The following is a 21,280-nucleotide window of genomic DNA, read 5'->3' on the forward strand; positions in this document are numbered from 1 at the left end:
CCACTAAAAATAAAAATACCTAAATATCTGTAAAAAATTCATTTATTCTAAATACAACTATCCATTAATAACAGAATAAGAAATTGTTTTTTTTTTTTCATTTCATTTTATTTTATTTTATTTTTATTCGTTTTTTTTTTAATTGTTCCCTGTTTGCAATTAATATTTTCCCCTCTCTTGATTTCTTCTTTTGGTTTAATGTTCACGCTGTTTTCTCATTTTTCAAATTAATTTTACCATCTAATCAAGTAGCCTTCTCTTTTCTTCCATCTTTCCAATTTTATTTATTTATTTATCTATTTATTTATTAATCTATTTGTTGTTGCTTTCTTTGGCTTTTTGTTTCTCCCTCTGTCATTCATTGTTAATGTGTTCTTTGCAATTATTTAATATATTCTGCATTGTTTATTTTTTAAAAAATCATTTTTCTGAAATCTTTTGATCCATTTCTATACAGTTTATTCCCCAATCATCATCATCACCATTGGTAGAATCATTACCACTTACACAGTTTACCTGCAATATTGATAAGGTTGTTTTTGTTGTTGTCCAACATTTTCTTGCACATAATATCTGCATAATATCTTTGTTTTTTTTCTTTTGTTTGTTTGTTTTTATAATTCAACTCAAACATTGAAAATTAAAAATCAATTACATTTTTAAAAATTGAAATCAATTGTGTGTGTGTGTGTGTGCTTGAATGAATGAATGAATGAATATGTATGTGTATACATGCACACACACACACTCAAAGACACACACATATATATGCATGTGTTCATGTGTGTGTTTATATCTATGTGTAAATATGTTTACATGTGTTTATATAAACATGTACGCATAACAACTCCATCCTTTAGACACAATGTATATTGTTGTCAAGCTGATTTCTCCACACAAGACATAGTCAGGATTTTTGCTCTTCTATACACAAAATACCATTTGACATGATGTAACAGTATAACCAGCTAATTTAATAACTTGTTTTAGTGCAATGTCTACCTAAATACAAAAACTGTGTCGTCATATATCTATGTATTTTTGTACATGTATGTCTTTGTGATTTTCTGTTTCCTAATATATCTGAATTTGCATATTTATAATAACAGCAGGACCCATAGAAATTTCACATTTATTGATGTTCTTAATGATATTTTGTTGCATAAATTCCTAAATCTTCAAAACATTGTTTTACTATGTTTTAGATTTCAGTTGCTTTCCGTTTTGTTCCATAGTTAAGGTTGTTGAAAGTGTAACACTCACATTTTGTTTTGTTATGTTCAAGTCTTCAACTGTGTCCTCAATTTTGTTCCATTGTCATAGTTGTTATAAGTATAATGCTTGAATTCTTGAATTCGTGCTGTGACAATAATTACATATGCATACACGTGTATGTGTGTGTGTGTGTGTGTGTGTGTGTGCATGCATGCATGTGTGCATGTGTGTGTGTGTGTATATATGTGTCTGTGCATATATGTGTGTGTGTGCATATATATATATTGTGTGTGTGTCTGTGTGTGTATATATGTGAATGTATGTGCATTTATATGTTGCTTTACCTCAGGTCAGCTCAGACCAAGCAGACCTATAAACAAATATGTTCTAGCTGTGACAATCCTTTTCAGGCCTAGTGCATCTGGGTTGTATTATTCCTCATGTTTTCATACATATTCAGGTATATGTATATACACACACACATATATATATATATATATATATATATAGTAGTATGTGTTTTGTGTGAGTGATGTTTGTTGCATAAATCTGAATAGTGCCAGTGTATATACAGTTATAATAAATTTTGATCATATACTTGTAACTGTTGTCATTCATTGCTTGTTTAGTTTAAACTACTTGTATCTTTAACACACAACCAGTTGGCAATTCAATATAACATACAACAAAATGAATTTTTTGAAAATGAAAACTAAATTGAAGACAAATACATGCAATAAATCCTAACCTTTAATTTTCGTAAACAACTTATTTTGATTTGTTCCCCCTGCCCTCCTCTATTTGTTGAAGCTGATATTATTGTCCTAGCAATGTCCTTGCAAACATCTATTTGTTTCCTCATGTCAACTTAAAGATTTATATCTAATTAATAAATCTTCCTTTAACTTCAACATTTGGAGTGTTGCCGTTAGACTAGGCAATAGTGCAACCAACAAATCTTCAGCTTGTATCTCAGCTCTATTCTATCTATGTAGAGGTTGGATGCATACCCAAGTAAATAAGATATTGGACTACCTATTCATAGGTAATGAGTTCAAATCTACTGCAGGTGTTTATTCGCATTATAAAATTTAAAAAATATCCATAGTCCAATATTGTTCGGATTACCAAAATCATGGAAATGGCACTGGATCATCACCTAAGAGACCTACTTATAAACGACTTGAATTCTATCCAGAGTACATTTCTTTTGAATTTCGTTGATTCCTTTTGTTTTCTTCTAAAATTATGCATTCACTTCTTAATCTTTAAAGGTTTAAAAAGTGGTTTTATTTTATTCTATTCATGTCTGTAGCTATTTTCTTCTAAGCTGTTTTTAGTCTCTCTCTCAATTGGTTATGGATAAGTAATACAGGGAAATACTTGATGTTGGAAATCAGAGAACTGTTTAATTTGTGATTTATTAGCAGTTCTCAGTTCTAGTTCTACCGTAAGAGATTGGAAAGAGAAACTGCACTTGATTAACTTGTCCTAAACACTGTATGTAATGACAGTCTTTTAAGTGGTCTCCTAAGGAACTGATTAGGTATATTATCATTGCTTGTGTACAAAGTGTGATGTTGCACGAGCATTTAAGGCAGAGGATGCAAGAAGTCTGGAAATAAATAAGGCAAACATACTCTACTTAGTGTATAAAGTTTGTGTGTATGAACATTGGAACGCAAATGGACAAAACAAGGCATGAAAGATGTAGCAAGCAAGAGAGAAGAGTGAGTTGGTGCAAGCACATGATGTGCATGGAAGATGATAATTGCATAAAGAATTACCAAACAAGCCATTTCGAAGGAACTAGTGGGAAAAGAAATCCAAGGAATTGAGTAAAAACCTTAATCCTACATTAATTCAGAGTACCGAACTCATGGAAATAGCACCACCAACTCAACACTTGGGAAAGATATTTGCAATAGACTGGCATCCTATCTATAGGATGCCTATCTTTTATTTCTTTGTTGTTGTTGTTTTTGTTTTTTTGTTCTTTTGGATGTTGTTTTTCTGGAGCTACGCATTAACAATTTTAGCCCCTAGGGACTCGGCGGGAAAAGGGGGGGGGGGTATTTTACCTGAAATCAACTCTTACCATATATGAAGTGGTGAAAAGTTGTCTCTGGAGGATGCACCTCATAAAGTAGATGACAAAAGAATCCAAAAAATGACAAATTGTTGTAGTGGAGAAGGCCTGTCAATATATGCGAACTTGGAAAAACAGATGCCAAATACTGACAATGATATATTATTGCAAGTATTGTTGTTGATATAACTAGAGTTTGATATTATTGTTGTTGATATAAGGAGAGCAAAATGGAGGGCTTCATGGCTTAGTCAGCATTTCATGCATCTTGTCTTAATTCCTCTAAATGTCAAATTTGACTTTCAACCATCTGAAATTGTGAAGTACCAGTGATATGATGAGGTTTTGAAGCAATCATTTCTACTCATCTCATTTATGAAAAGGATATAAACCTTAAGAAAACAATGAAATTCACAAAATTTGCCATTAATGAAATCTATGGCCCAGTTTACATTCTGTGTTAACTCCATTTCAGTTATGTTATGGTTTTTGAGAAAGTTATGTATAGTGGAACTTCTCAATTTAACATTTCTCTAAAAATCTGTGTCACTATATACTTCTGTGTTGTTATTTATTCGAACAACTATATCTTACATTGCTACTGTTGTCATTGTTATTGTTTGTGTTTCATGTTGTTTACTTCAGGTCAGTTTTGATTAAGTATACTCTTGATTACAGATATTCCATTCATTACCATCTTTTTTTCAGATATTCTGTAGTTAGGAACACATCACTCAATATATCCTTCCTTTTTTTAAGATAGTAGAGTGTAATTTAGAGTAGATTTGGTTGTGATTTTTAACAGTTCAATCAATCATATAAGGTTTCCTCAATGGTTTACAATTTAGGATGTATTTTGCTGAAAAGAAATATTATTTTAATAATTCTTCTCCTCCTGTGTAAACTGTTACATTAATTTTCAAAATGCGGGGAGTTTTTTCCAAATATTTTGTTCTTTTACCAAATCCAATCCTTTGCATATATTTGGAATAACATTGAATTAATCTTGTTCTAGCAGCTAGTCATGATCACTTATTATTTCTCAAATTAATCACAGCAATTTTTTGAACAACCATAACAGCAATTTTATAATAAAAACAGAAACCTAGGTTTTTAATGAAATATTATTAGCATCCTCTTTCCTAATTGGTCTATCTCCTATTTCCACTATTACTTAGAAGTGTCTTAACCTTTTTGATATCAATCTACCTGTGATTGTCAATGGTTTTATTATACAAATTTTATGTTTAAAGAGAACTGAATTAAAACTTTGTATGTAAAGTTCATATTAATTAATGTTCCAAACAGTAGCTTAACTCTTTTGCTACCAAATTTCCGTTGGAATACACTTCCTTCGTTTCAGGTAATTTTGAAAATAATGAAAAATTTAGTTAAACAACTTTGTTGTTATTATGCTAGAGTTTGGAACATAAGTTTACAGGAAATTTTGAAGGAACATTTAAATTTAAATCACCTTAAAACAGGAAGTCCATAACATAAAACCAGGGGTGGTCTTGGTCGGTTTGGTATCTGAAGAGTTAATAAAAGTTATATTATGAAATTCTTTATTATTTTCAAAATTAATTGAAATAAAGATAATGTATTTTAACAGAAATATGGTAATATAAAGTTAATGTATATACAAATTAATGGAGCACAAAACAAAGAAATTTGCTCGGATCTTTTTTTTTTTTTTTTAATTGGTTTAACTGAATATAGTAACTGGTATTCTTTGGCTTTTGTTTGTCTTACTGGATATATGATATTTATATCTGGTGTTACAAAGTATATTTTCAGGAACAAATATTTTAATCACACTCTATATCTTTGGTGATATCTTTACTTTATTCTCACTCTCACTTTCTCTTCATTGTGAATAGCCATGTAGCTCCTCTACAACAAGAGCCTACTCTGCTCCAACCTCTTCTCTCATACCTTACCTCCTTAGCCCCCCCCCCCATCTAACATACAGAAGCAATATCCTCCCTCCTTGGGTTTGTTGACTTGCAAACTATGTGGTGACATCAATAGCTCTAGTGGCACGAAAAATGCACCCTCCACAAAGTGGTTGGCATTAGGAAGGGCATCCAGCTGTAGAAACCAGGCCAAAGCAGACACTGGAATACAATGCAGTCCTTGACTCATTGGTTCTTTGTCAAACTATCCAATCCATGCCATCATGAAACATGGATGTTAAATGATGATGATGATGACAATGACGACGATGAAGATGATGATGATGACAACGATAGCAATAAATACAAATGAATGTGAATCAAAAGTATATTTATCATGTCAACAGCCCTGGAAATCATTCCTTTTAGGATGTGATATCCTCTTGGATATATTTGGTGGTAACACTTTCCTAAATGATTTAACCCTAATGTGGCAATACCATAACTACAATGCACAACCTTTTTTTTTTATGCATATGTTCAAAATCCCAATACTTTAATAATTGAATTTTATTTATATTTACTTCAAGAAAGAAAAATATTATCTTAACTTTCTATCAACAGAAACTTCAACATATTGTAAACCTTCTTCAAAGAAGCATATATCTTTCACAACAAACTGTTTGAAATCATTTTCTTACTTTTTGTTTATTTTTTGTCTTTTCTCTTGGAATTTTAATATTCATGGAGATATATTATATTTTCAAAGTAGAAAATATCGAAGATTCTTTAAACTCTTTTGCAAATCAATAAAATGTGAATAATATATATTCTGAATAGATTTACACTGATTATTTTTTAACTCTTAAATAATATAGTGACATGGGAATTAGCCAGAATGAAGTTGCTTGTTCAAATTGTTTAAATGATTTTTGAAAACTCAAAATGTCAATTGAAGTAAATATACATGCACACAATACACAGGATACTTCCTCTGTATATTTGTGTCGTTATATTGAATAGAATTGCACAAAAGGATTGTGTTTACAATGCCAATAAAAATCCAGTCAGGACATCACTTCACTCACTGTCAAGGGGGATTGTATGATCCTTCAAGCTGCTAAAAATAGCAGTCAAATCTCATATGTCAGACCTTACTCTCAGAAAAAAAAATATGAGCAAGACACTTTATTTCATGTTGCTTCAGTCCACTCAGCTGGGAAAAATAGGTAGTACCTGTAATTCACATTCTGTACCGTGCTAAATCTCCATGAGAACTACATTAAGGGTACACGTGTCTGTGGTGCACTCAGCCACTTGCATGTTAATTTCACAAGTAAGTTGTTCCATTGACTGGATCAATTGGAGCTCTCATTATTATAACTGATGGAGTGTCAGTTTTATATATTCCCCCATCCTTCTCTAATTCCCTTTTTCTCCCCTTCACCATTTTCTATCTGTCTCTCTCTCCCCTCTTTCTCTTTGACTCTCCCTCGTTACTCATATGGGACCATCGTGTGGCATGGTGCAGAGTCCTATTACCAGACATAGGATCTTCCAGCAGCCACCCTCTTGATCCAGGGCAGCAGTACCTCCTCCAGGAACTTGATATAGGCCTCTGTGTTGAGTCTGAGGCTGTGTGTGAAGATGAATGGAGGCATAACGTCACCATCACTAGTGATCACCATAAGCACTTTCGTAATCACCATTGGACTCATCCAACTCTTTCTGAATCCTCTGCACTGAAATGTTCATTTTGGAGCTTCCAGTATGAATGCCAAGCAGTACAGTATGTCATTTCTAAATTTCTGGCAAAATGAATTGTATCATGAAACTGTTTTTCTTACAGACGGTGCCCAACTGACCACACTATACTGTGTAGTCTACAAATTCAAAAACAATGTGCATGTGCAAAATAAAAAATATAAAATGGCAACATTTTATCCATTGTACCCTGTGTGTATGTCTATATATACATATATATATATATATATATATATATATATATATATATATATATATATATATATATATGAGAGAGAGAGTTATTAATATTTCTAAGTCTCTCTAAAGGAGACTACGGCAGCGGTACTGGAAATTAATAGTTATCGCCAAGCCAATATGGCAGTCCCAAAATTAGGACGAAAGCTGCCGTGAATTAGCTCCAAGAAGCCATCGCCTCTAGCTAGCTATGTGACACACGAAACCTGTGTCCTTTATAACCTTCAACACACACATACACAGTCAGTTCATTGCAGTTAGTGAAGACATTTACACAAATTACTGCACAGTGAGATCAACACTTGAACCATATGTTTGTGAAGTGAACTTATTAATCAGATAACAAAAACTAGACAACAAAGATGGAAGGAAAGAGAAGATTAATTGAGTAGATGATAAAATGAATTCAAAAGTCAGAAATTACTTGAGAGATTGCCAACGTAAGTGGTGGTCAGTGAGTTCTTCCAGTCTTAAATGTGTGAAGTTGCTTCTCTTGAAAGTTGTTTTCAACGGGTCTTTGAACCACTTATTTGGTCACCTACCAGGTTTTGACACTAATGTAGCAAACCATAGAGGATCCTGTGAGGGAGAAGTGATTCAGCCATATCTATTACAAATCTGAACCATCTCAGCTGATGATTGTGTAGTTTGGACTGATTGGCACAGATGTTGGTCCAACATAATCTTGTCTGCTTTCTTGTTTTAAATATCCAGTGTTTTCTGGAAATACTGGATATTTAAGACGTCCAGGCTTCTAATGTGTCAGAATTTCTGTTTTTAGTTGAACTAACATATGTGTAAGAATGAACATAGTAAAATGGCAACATATGAAATATTCTAAAAGTAATGCAGTGAAATACTATTTTATCCAATATTTTATTAACAATCAGTGATATCTGTGAAGTCAGTGTAGCAATACCCAGTCCATTGTTTGTTGATATGTCTTTCATATACAAGGAGGCAAGCTGGCAGAATTGTTAGCACACAACGTAAAATATTGAGTGGCATTTCATCCATCTGTATGTTCCGAGTTCAAATTCTGCCAAGGTCTACTTTTATCCTTTCAGGGTTGATGAAATAAGTACTAGTCAAGCACTCCTACAAAACTTCAGACCTTGTGCCCGATGTACAAAGAATATGTCTTCCATCTATAATACTTTAGGAACTTCACATTTATAAACATTTATGTTGAGTTACTCTTGGGACTTTTTCATCCAAAGTTTCATTCTTTCTTTTGGTTGATTTTCAGTTCTTTTTCAATGAATTTATGCAATACTTCTTAAACTATTATCAGTTGTGACACATCTTTATGCAGAACTCCTTGTAGATGCTTGTCCCATGTACTTTCAAGCAAACACTGGTTCTGCTAACTCATACCACTCATATGTCTATGTGCATGCACACACATTCATGTGTGTGTGTGTTTTCAACATTTTTGCATTCATGTTTTTCTTATCTCACTGATTGCAAAATGATTGATTTTTTAGTTCATTAGACTTGGAGAAATTTTCTGCATTATCTCGTTTGTGAATTATGTAAATGTTAGTAACTAATTACTGAATGAAGAGAAATTCTCTGAAATAACGAGATTTGATTAATCCTTTCGTTCCATTTTTGGGAACCATTATGCCTCTCCTTATTAAAAGTATGTTTAGACAAATAGTCTCCATCTTATATAAAAATAATTACACAACTAGATATATTAAACACTCTGTGTAGTCAAGAGTCTTCCTATTGCTCTGAGTGAGTGGGTGTTACATCTAACTATAATACATTCTATGTAAAGATGCAACTTTTATTTCTTTAATGTTACTGACATTTAACCATTATTTTAATTCCAGATAAGTACTTTTACAATTTACAATAGACCATAGATATTTTCTCATATAATCTCATGGATCTAATATGCCAATTTAATATGAAGTTACAGTTTCATGTGCAGTTAAAATGCCATTTATTTTATGCAGCACCTTACATGAGAAAGTGCAATACTGTTAGCTTTTAGACGATGTCATACAAAATGCCATCTTTCATCTTGAATCAGTCTTAGCTCATTATTTTTTTTAACAAAATCTCATAATTTTACGTATCATAAACAAATGAGGTAACTTTTAAAATAGTATTGGCTTTGAATAAATCTCTACATGTGTACTGGTGTGGTGATAAAATTCTTATTGAAGATTCATGAATTTAATGTAAACTTGCATCATTCATTTAATTTTAAATTATACATTATTCCAAATGAGAAGCAGATATTTTGGAGTTAAATATCCTATCTAGAACATAGATTTATTCACTTGAAGCTGTAAAGCATACGCAGAGTGCCTGTATTTATAAGTATGAAGCGGAAAGCAGTTTGATAATGTGTAATGTTAACGTTTTGAAATGATTGTGGGTAAATGCCACATATTCTCTTTACTGGATTGTGCTAATCAAATGAATTAAATTATTGCCAACTGCATGTTTGTTTCCAATGGTGTAGCATTCTGTAATTTCAAACTTTAAAACTGAGATTAGGCTATTATGGAATTACTATATTTTATTAGGTTTTTGTGAGATAATTTCAATGCCGGACAATCTAACAATCTTTGTATCATGCATGTAATTTTGTATTACAGAAAAATTTATTATGTTTCCAATAATCATCTTATTGCATTTTTAATACAGTAACAACTTATTAACACTTAATGTTAGCACCCAAATTCCAGACATAATTTAACAAAATGCCAATAAATTTTCTCATTTATACTGTATTAATACATCATGAAGAAATTCTGCAGAGAAAACTCCTTTTTTTTTCCCAAATTAACCACATAAAAACCAATAACTGAATACAAAATGATATGCATTTCTTATGATTAACATTGAAATGGATTTGTATATAAAATTTCTACAAACCATCATCTCATTGCTATTGTTCTAGTGGACAGCATCAATCAACATTTTTAAGCCTATTTATTATATGCAGGCAGCTGACTGAACAATGTGTTTATGTAATGTCTCTAGCCATGATATTTTATTGTTGTTGAAATATTTCTCAAAGATTTATAAGTTAAGTTAGATACTCCTGATTTTAAAGATGGCAGAGATTGTGTTGAAGTAGAAGTTAAGCAATTTGTTCAGTCATATAGAATTTCCTTTGATATCATTGCTAAGAATTCTATTCTTTTCTCCCCTCTGTTCTATTTCACTTATGCTGTTTCTGCAAGGTCTCCTACAGCTAGTCGTTTTACTAAGATGCATATTCTTGATATGAATTTTCAAAGAATATTAAAATTTTATAGCATACCCGCTCTCTTTCTCTCTCTTTCTCTCTCTCTCTCTCTCTCTCTCTCTCTCTCTCTCTCTCTCTCTCTCTCTCTCTCTCTCTCCCACCTCTCTCTCTCTTTCTCTCAAAGACATACACACACATGCACACACAAGTGGCAATGTGTTACAATCTTGATTTGCTTTTCAAATGTCTTTGTTTTATATTAGAAATGTACAAAATATGATTCCGTGGTATGGGAATATAGTCCAATGACAATGCTTCAATTTAGTAATTAACAAATGAAACTTGAAGACAATGGCTGACAGTATAATAGAATTTCTTCTATAGCGGTTATACTGTAGTGATACTTGATTAGCATTTTTGTCTGTAATTTAATTTTCTTTATAATTTGCCTGTATAGAAGGTACTCTGCTTTCTTTGATGAAATTGAGCAGTAACGATTTTCAACAATTATCTTTACTCTCTCTATTCATTAGCAATGTACTTTTTTTTTTAAGTCAATGTATTTTGGTAATGTCAACAATTGTTTTGGAAACGGTTCTACTGTTTATCACATGCTGTATGCACAACTCGTCTGCTTAAGTATCTGTTTCATTGATATGTCTGATGTGCTTGACATCACTTTATGTCTCAAATGAGTATTAAATCTTTCATTGATTTCTTTTGTCTTAAGAATAAATATGACCTTCCTTGTTATTTTTAATTTTTATGACATCTTTGTAGAGTGTTTTTCCTTCATTAGTGCATGTGATTTTGTTTATGTACACTAGAGTATCGGTAGAGGCGCAATGGCCCAGTGGTTAGGGCAGCGGACTCTCAGTCATAGGATCGCTGTTTTGATTCCCAGACCGTCCGTTGTGAGTGTTTATTGAGCGAAAACACCTAAAGCTCCACGAGGCTCTGGCAGGGGATGGTGGCGAACCCTGCTGCACTCTTTCATCACAACTTTCTCTCACTCTTACTTCCTGTTTCTGTTGTACCTGTAATTCAAAGGGTCAGCATTGTCACACTCTGTGTCACGCTGAATATCCCCGAGAACTACGTTAAGGGTACACGTGTCTGTGGAGTGCTCAGCCACTTGCATGTTAATTTCACGAGCAGGCTGTTCCATTGATCGGATCAACTGGAACCCTCGACGTCGTAAGCGACGGAGTGCCAACAACTAGAGTATCATAAATGTCCCTTTCAGTAATATATCCAAAATATGCAACTGTACAAATTAGGTTCCAATCCCTAATGAGTCTCAATAGTTTAGGTTCTGTTTTATCTTTCTTTTCATTCATTTCATAGAATGTTTTAATCTTTACCCTGTATCAAGTAGTAAATGGTTAAAACAAAGATTATTATACATAGCCTCAAAATGCTATACTTAAAGTTATCAAAACTTGATTTGTGTCATATTTGAAATAAGAATTTAAGACAGTACACTACGTTTTTAAAATTTCATACAAGTATGTCTATTTTTGGTGATACATTAAAGCCACTTCCTTCTTGTTTTGGCTATTGTTCCCAGAAACTTTTGTTATACTTTTCCTGTGAACTTCTCAATGGGTTTAAATTCTGAAACCTATTTCACTTGTGTTACACTGTTATGCTTCATCTCAATGGCAAACAGGTGAACTGCTTTTGTGATATTGTTTGTGTTCTATTTCATTTATTTCTTGGCTTGCTTTTGTTGTTGCCAAGACAAAAATTCGTGTGGGGGGGAGGGGGGGAAGAAGGTTGAATGACATTTTTTTTTATTTTTCACCTTATATTATTTTGGGATGACTTATCTAATTGTCAGGCACCTCTTTCAAACCGTATGTCAAGATTATAGTTGTGCTCAGGAAATATTTCAGTCATCACCATCCTCTTCCTCCTCACCATCGTCATCATCAATATTTAACTGATATGTTAACAGTTTCAGTATTCTCTAATGACTGTTGATTGTTAGGGTCGCGTTCAACCTTATGAAGTGTATTATCAAAATTAATGTTTCAAACTAGCAAATTTTATTTTAATATTTAGATAATGTTTATTCAAAACAAAAAAAAAAGAAATAATATAAAACACAATTTTCTAGTATGAGTCTAGTATGATGTAAGAAAATAGTCACCAAACATTAACAAATGCAAATTAAAAAAAAAAAAAAGCTGTTCTAGTATCTGTAGAAAAGCTAAATGGAGGGTCTATTTCATTTGCGTTGTTGAGCACTTCAAAGTCAGATCATTGATGTATAGTGCTTATACTTATTCTCATCTTAATAAATATCTTATCATTTGCTTTCCAATACTATTTTTCAAGTAGCCATAATTTTCTGGAATCAATTCAATCAACTACCATGAACTTTTCCCACAAAAAGTATGCTAATGTTTACTTTTAAACTTGTCGAAATTATCTAATACTGACATAAGATGAAGCCTACAAAGTTTTGTCATTCTTATGTTTGTTTGTTTGTTTGTTTGTTCGAGGATGCTTTTTTTTTTTTTGGCAAGGTTTTGTTTCTTTTGTTGCTTTTTATGTTTCTTTGCATTTTTTTTCTTTTTCTTTCTTTTATGACTTCATTTCTTTGCTCGCTGACAACTTCTCAGAATTCAACTATCACAGAACCTCTCCATTTTAATGTACTTAATACAAAGGACCACTCAACCTTAAACATGCAGCACTTACTATTCCTGGTTTGTAGCTTTGTATTTTGTTGAAACACAATCTTAAATCTTCTCTTGTTTCAATGAAACTAATTTCTACAAAATTGTATTTGCTGACACTGAACAGAAGCTCAATCATTTTTAAGCTTTAAGCAAATCATTCATTTTTATCACCACATAAAATGAAGATGAGACAGAAGCAGCAGGAAACTGAAGTAAAACTAAATTCATTGTTGTATTTTGCTGTAATGTGTTATACTTGGTTAACTGTGTTCAACTGGGCCTTTTTTTTTTTACCTTCTTGAGTTGATAAAACAAACACCTGTAATACACTGTGACCAATTTGACTACTCAACTTCAAAATCTGTGGCTTGGCTGTGATTGTTAAAAATCCTCATTGTTTTTGTTGCTGGTTTTCTCATAGCCATCTTGAAGATATTGCAGTGATGAAAAAAGGTCTCTTCTCATGTGATTAGCACAGGAGGTTTTGTAAACAGTAATGTTTTCCTGCAATACAAATATGTACAGGAATATAATACTACTCAGACAATTTATGTACCCAAAGCCCACTATCCCATAATTTGTAAGAGGTGATGCTGGTACTGTGAACTCTGGCTGTATTAGGGATGTAGGGAGACATACATAGATGGATAGTACTGGTTTCCTGTTTACCTGTCTAAGATGAGTCAGAGGTGAAGCACATTTCTGGTCAGGGTTTTCTTCATTACAGAGTGCCAGAACTCTGGCCGGTTAGCTGGCTTGTAACTTGAAGGTTCACAGCTCAGGGTTTGTCGTGCATTTGAAAAGCAGGATGTGTGTTAGTTTGGTCAGCCAGTGGCCCAACACCTGAGGGAAAGGAGAATATGGTGATTACTAAGAATATATGGAAAATTGGTGTTTCCTTCAAGAATATAGGAAGATGAAGATATTAATCGGAGCAAAGGGTACCTTAGCAGAAAATGATTTTTGCCTCTACAACAGCAGTTTCAGGGTAGACAAGTGCAAGGATCATGAAAGGCTGTGTTCATTAAAGTTACTGAGAATGATGACTTCAGAGGGCTGTGAGTTGATTTCCTGAAGGCAGCTGTTGATTAAAAATAATTTTGAGAATACTCAGGGGAGAGAGATCAGTAGTAAGGAGAATGAATTTTGTCTACACATAGACACTAATTGTCAAGTAATAACATAACTACATCGTGATAATAAATACAAGTCATCTAAAAATGATAGACTCAATGGTTATATTTTATGTAAACAGACTCATCAATAAATGGTTGATTAGTGCTATTGACTTAGAGAGAAGTTATGTGGAAGTTATGAAGAAAATGCCTATTCTAAGAGTTCTTTTATAATTGTTCAAGTTTAGTAATTTCTCTTTGAGCAGAATATAAGAACATTTCAAGAAAGTACCATTACTTCTCTAATTAGTTGGTAGCATCATATTATGACTTATACATTGTTGGTTTTTTTTTGTTTTTGTTATGTGTTTCGAATAAAATATCAATTATGCATTTAATTTGAAATTTTAAAAAAAGTATCAGAGGAAATTCCTTATTCTCAAACAAAATATAAGTCAAATTCTCAGTTTCAGAATAAATTATGCTCAAATTTGCTAATATGGAAGTTGTTTAGCTGAGGATCAGTCCTGATTGTGCAGATCTATGATTAGAGGACATTCCAACTGAAATGTTTCTATCGTTTTTGAAAGCTTTGATTGGAGATAAAATTAGCTATTTAGTTCCTCAATTTGGTTATTAGATTGTCATGCGATCAGATATGAACTTCTCATTTTCTCAGTGTTCTTTCAACACACAAATATGACAGTGAGTTCCCTGAAGCTGACATGAGAAGTTCATTTCATGCAGAGAAAATGTTAATCAATTATTGGTGCTTCTTGGTTTGATGCAGAGATTCTTTATGGCTCCTTTTCTCATTTGCTTCATTCTTTTGTTCACCTTGATTGCATTTCTGCTATACAGCTCCGATGCTGAATATTCTGTTTGGTTAATTACTCCTAGAATGAGAAAGATGTTACTTGAATTTGTCAGTGTACTGCTACCAAGACACTTGAGACTAAAACTTACAGGTATTCATGTTGCTAATCAACGCAACTTTAGAAACCTTCCTATCTCTCCCATCCCTGCCCACTTCATTGTGTCCTATTCTTGCAGAGCTGGTGATACATATCATTCAATACACACACATACACACACACACGCACACACACACACACACACATGCAGATCAAGTTTCATTATTCATTTCATTATTTCATTTCTATAAGGCATCAAACTAGCAGAATCATTAACATGCTAAACAAAATGCTTAGCACAATTTCATCTCTTTACATTCCAAGTTCAAATTCTGCCAAGGTCAACTCTGCTTTTCATCCTTTCGAGGTCAATAAAATAAGTACCAGTTGGTTAGTAGAGTTGATATAATCAACTAACCCCTGCCCCCAAAATTTCAGGCCTTGTGTCTGTAGCAGAAAAAATTATTTACTTTCTGTTATTCTAAAATACATCATCTACATACATCAGTATATCAACCATATCTTTATGCTTTAAATATGGCTGACAAAGTGTATGTCTGATAACAACATTTAAGTAAATGTATTTTGTAGTTTTTGTTTGTGTACCTGAATTAGTGTGTGCTTGTATCTATAAATCTATAAACAGTGTGCTGTAACATTAGTTCTGAAAATATGACCAAAATACAGCATTAAGGAAAAGAAAATAACCATATAAACACAACTAAATTGCTTCTACTACTTGAGATTTATTTAGAAACTTTGATTTTTTTTCCTCCCATTTTTAAATACATTACTTCTTTGTTTGGTTCCTTTTCTTAAATTCTTTAATTTCTTGATATTTTAAATTACAGAATTTCTTAGATGTATGGACATACAGTTGTAGGGCATAGATGGGAAGTAGTTTTAAAATCTAAGAATTTTATTTTCAGTAAATCTGATTAAATCAAAATTCATTCAGACAGAAAATTCAACTTCATATAAAGGAATTTTCTTTAATACTTTTTTTTTACATTTTGTTAAATTTTTTAATCTTCTTTCATTCTGTTAAATAGTCTTTTCTAAGCACCATTATTTTGGCATTATAATTACATATTTACTATTGTTTATTTAATGATTGGGGTAAGTACTAGGAGTAATTTTAATTCATATTTATACAACATGATTTTTAGATATCCATATAATTCTAAACATTTAAAATCTATGTCAAGTTTTTAAAAATACAATCTGTTCAATCAATGCCACCATAGAAACTGGACATACAGCGATGATGATGATGATGATGATTTGAATTTGAATACAATAAAAGTATTTTAATCTCTAAATCAGGCCATTTTATTTCTTGGGAATCTGACAGATGTCTTAATTCTTCCATCATTCAGTTTTCCCCACCTGATCATGAAAAGACCTGTGAGCTCTTCTTCTTCTTCCTAATTTTAACTTTTAAAAAAATGCATTGACAAACAAGAAATTTTATTTCCAACAATCTTTCCCATAATTGTCTCATTAATGTTCCCTCGGCCATATTTTTCTTCACTCCAACAGTCTAGGTACAGTTTTGCATTCCGAAACTTCTGCATTAGTTTATACATAACCCCTGCATTTGACCATATTGTGCTGCCAAGACTGACATTTTCTTTCGTCTTTTCAGAGACAATGAAATAAATGCCACTCAAGTACTGGGTCAATGTAATCAACTATACCCCACCCTTCCTAAAACATGTGGCTTTGTATCTAAGTTGTTGGACATTATTACTGAATTCAGTAGCAAACAGTGCAATGCCCATAGCTTCTGGAAACATTTTTCCATTCTCAGAATTGCAATGTTATTATCAATTCAAATATGCTTGATGCATGTTTGAACTGGGGAACAAACTGCTCACTGCGTTTTGTCATCGAAAATATATCTCACTTGTTGACAAATGGTGTGTATACAGTGAGTGGTTTGTTCTCCAGTTCGAACATGCATCAAGCATATTTGGATTGATAATAACTTAACAGTTTCACTTATCACTGCTTAACACTCTCCCTCCGTAATGTACTCAGAATTGTCAAAGAATTAAATAAACTATCTATAGCTTGGAACAAACTATTACTCATAACATGAAATAAACCACATATCAGTTGTTAGCTGCCAGGACACTGCATCTTTTATAAATTTCATGCTTCTCAAGGTCCACCAAATTCCTGACAAGCCAAAACACCCTTTCGTTTTTTATGGCTCTTTTGAAGTCCACTTTTCTGTCTTTCTGTGTTTCATCTTGCGTACTATGCATGCACTTTTGATTATCATTGCTGCCTTTCTTTACTTGATTCATTTTCTAACTATAGATTGTAGCCAGGGGTTAGTAGGTATTCTGTGAAACCTACTGGTGACAAGCTGCATTCTCATTTTTTAAAACTCAACAGAAATTAAAACAATGCATTAAGTAGAAGGATTTACATCAGAGAACTGAGGCATTAAACCAGAATGAGCAAAACATTTGTGTCATTTTTGTGTTTAGCATATCTTCCAACGAATCACTTTTGGTCTTTTCCAATTACGTTTTCATGGAAGAACTATTCTCCAAAACCTCTTCTCTGACCCCAGAAACAGTATCTAACAACCAAACTCGCTGACATTGTGACAAATCTGGGAGGAAAAAAATTAGATCCATTTATAACTCACGTGATTATAGGAAAATAGAGACAAAAATGAAGCAATAACAATGATGGTTATGATGCTAAATATCGAAATTGTTGATTTAGAGAATTTCAGTTCCTGTACAAAAATAACCTAATTGACCTAAATAATATTAATTACTTGGTTGTTGGAGTTGCTTGACAAACTAATTGGGATTAATGGAAGCAAATTCATCTGAATTAATCACTACAGACATAAATCATTTGAGACTCATCTTCTGTGAGCCAACATCAGACATTTGAAGATATAACTCCTCAAGACAAATACAACAAAAATTACAATTTAATCATATCCAGGTTTCTTTTCTTTAATCTTTGAATTCTAGATAAATCGTATATTAAATTATTGGTGTGTTAATGTTTCGCTTCATTGTTATAACCTAGTATTGAACATATCAATATATTTGTAGGTAACACTGTGTATTGCAATGTGTTATAAACAATTCATGTGCACAACACGTGCATGGTCAGGAAAAGTGAGTGCAGTTCTACGTGCATTTTGATTCTCATTAAGAGCATTATCAAAAACAGTCTTTACTTAAAGAAAACGAGATAGATCAATTTGCATATTCAACAGCTTCCTTAGCACATGATTTACAGATGAATTGTTTACAATCATCCTAACACACAGTGTTGGCTAATAAATCCAAAAGATATGTTCAATGGAACATCATATCAAAATCATATCTTGCTTCTTTGGAAATATTTCATTATGATTATTTTCTAAAATATTCATAAAAAATACCTGTGCTAGTGCTACATGAGAAGCACCCAGTACACTCTGTAAAGTGGCTGGCATGAGGAAGGGCATTCAGCCATAGAAACCTTGCCAAAACAGACAATTGGTGCCCAGTGCAGCTCTCTGTCTAGCCAGCTCCTGTCAAACCGTCCATCCCATGGCAGCATGAAAAATGGACATTTGACAGTAGCTGGTAAGACCAGGGGGTCACACCAGATTCAATAATCTGTTTTTAGCTTAGTTTCTACAACTGGATGACCTTCTTAATGCTAACCACTTTACATAGTGTACAGGGTACTTTTTACATAGCACCATCACACCATATTCACCTGAATCTCCCTAAGAACTATATTAAGGGTATGCATGTCTGAGGAATTCTCAACCACTTGCACTTCAATTTCATGAGCAGGTTGTTCGGTTGATCATCTTAACTGCAACTTTCATCATAACCAATAGAGAGTAATGTCATGTATTATTCTGTTGAATTTATCTTCAAGCAAGATTCTTCATATTAATTTATAATTTCCTGCCTGTTAAAAAAAAAATCTTTCATTTATAACTGAATAAGTAGATGTTTATGTATAAGAGAAATGAGTTGCTACTCTAAAAAATGGCATTTGACAAAAATTTCTTCAATTTGATAAGCATCATAAAAAATTTCTGCAACAGTGTGCTTACATACAAATCATATAAAACTATATTCCAATACACAACACATCTGCAAGAGTGTGTAGCAGATATCTTCCAGTGGACGAAATGTGCACCTTTTCATTTTGTCTGCTTTCCATATATGGAAATCTACTAAATGGCATAGAGAAAAACTAAATTAGACCAAGTGTTCCTAGTTAATTACAAATAAATAAAATTAGTTTATAGTTTAAGAATCATAGTCAATACCATATAGAGATATGCAGGCTCTACCAGAGTTAATAGTAATAGTTAATAGTATAGAAAAGCTTCATCAGAGCTAGTAATAGCACAGAGATGAACATTTTTCATCAGAGCCAGTTGTAATATTCAACAGCTTTGAATAGGCTCCATAAGAGTTTTGTATAACAATCAATAGCATATAGATAGATAGGCTACAATGGAACTCATTGTAATAGTCATTGACATCAAGCTCCATCAGAATAAGCTGTGATTATCAATAGCACAAAGATAAATAAACTCAATTACAATATCACCTGGTAGACTCTTTCCATCGTTTTGCTATTGTGTATTGTATTACAACTGGCTCTATTGGAGCCTATGTCTCTCCATGCTACTGACTATTATTGCATAGAAATAGACAGGCTCCACCAGATCTTGTTAGACTCCAATGTTTTCTGATAGCTTAAAGAGTAGTTCAGGCTATCTTCCTTTTCCTAAAAATGAAATACAAATTATAGTGAAACTAACATATTTATATACTTTGCTCTGAGAAAGCAAATCATTTAACAACATTGTAATCGCTCTAACTCCACTCTCTTTCTCTCCTGATATATATATATATATATATATATATATATATATATATATATATATAAGGGGAATATAAAGCTATACGTGCTGAATTACTTCAAAAACCTGGGGCATTAAAACCTTCAATTACTCTCTCCATCATCGCAATACTTATATGTAATGAAAGCTCCATTTACAATACTGTCTACTCAGCACAGTATTTGTAGTTAACAGTCTACATTGTTTGTTGAATGAGGAAATAAAACATCATAATCATTATTGTCAACACCTGTTTTTCAACATTGTCTTGGATTGTACACATCTACACTGCCGCACTTTGGCACCTCTCCAAGCATGCATTTTACTTAGTTCACTTGTAACGGTAAGGTTTGAAGTTCTCTCTTCTGGACGATGCTTCATTTTATGACTTGTTACCCCTCCTTTCGCTGAATTATCCATTGACAAAGAAGATAGAGACGGACAGACAAACAGACAGGTGTGAGCATAGAAATAAAGCAGAATAGATTGTGACGTAAATACATAGTATGGAATATCTAGATGATAATAAAGGCAACTATTTACATTATAACTTACTACAACACAAAATAGTTTTGGGTGTTAGTTTTATCATGCATAATCTTATTATTAAATGAATTTTCTATCTTTATGGAAATACCATAATTTTGCTTGTATGGTCAAATCTATTGGTAAATGTTGTTGATGGTTCATGCCATTGAGATTGTAGTAGCAGAAAAGCTTGAAGAATATCAGAATATCAAAATATTGGAATACTAAAGATAAAAGAAGTTTATTAAGAAATAATACTTAAAAATAGGCATATTTCTATTAAATATATACACATATATAAATATGAATGCACATACATAGATTACCAATGCCGATGCTAATTAAGGGGGAAGATAATTTTATTGAATAAACAACATGCTTATGCATTTACAGATATCCAATATTGAATATTTATAGACATGTATTGTTTATATGTTTACTATTAAATATTCATAAACAATAAAAATTTATCTACATTTTTAATTTCAACAATACATCTCTTTATTGATAAACAGCATGAGATGAATCTTAAATACCATTGAAGAAAAAGAAGCTTAATGATAAATTCTCTAAGGAAATATCTCTATATAGATAAGAAATGTGCATGCACGTGGTTCTGCATACGTTTACATATGTATTCACTGCTCCACACATGCATATATATCTATATATATATATATGTGTGTAAACACATACACACTAATATGTGTATGTATATATAA

General features: G+C 32.4%; 1 protein-coding gene across 5 annotated transcripts in view; it reads left to right on the forward strand.

Annotated features, from left to right (window-relative positions):
- Positions 1-21,280, forward strand: part of LOC106874003 (Kv channel-interacting protein 4) — a 484,491-nt gene that overhangs the window by 103,381 nt on the left and 359,830 nt on the right. The gene's annotated exons all lie outside the window — the stretch shown is intronic.

The sequence above is a fragment of the Octopus bimaculoides genome, chromosome 18 (genome assembly GCF_046866305.1).
Source record: "Octopus bimaculoides isolate indiv1 chromosome 18, ASM4686630v1, whole genome shotgun sequence".
Lineage (NCBI taxonomy): Eukaryota > Metazoa > Mollusca > Cephalopoda > Octopoda > Octopodidae > Octopus > Octopus bimaculoides.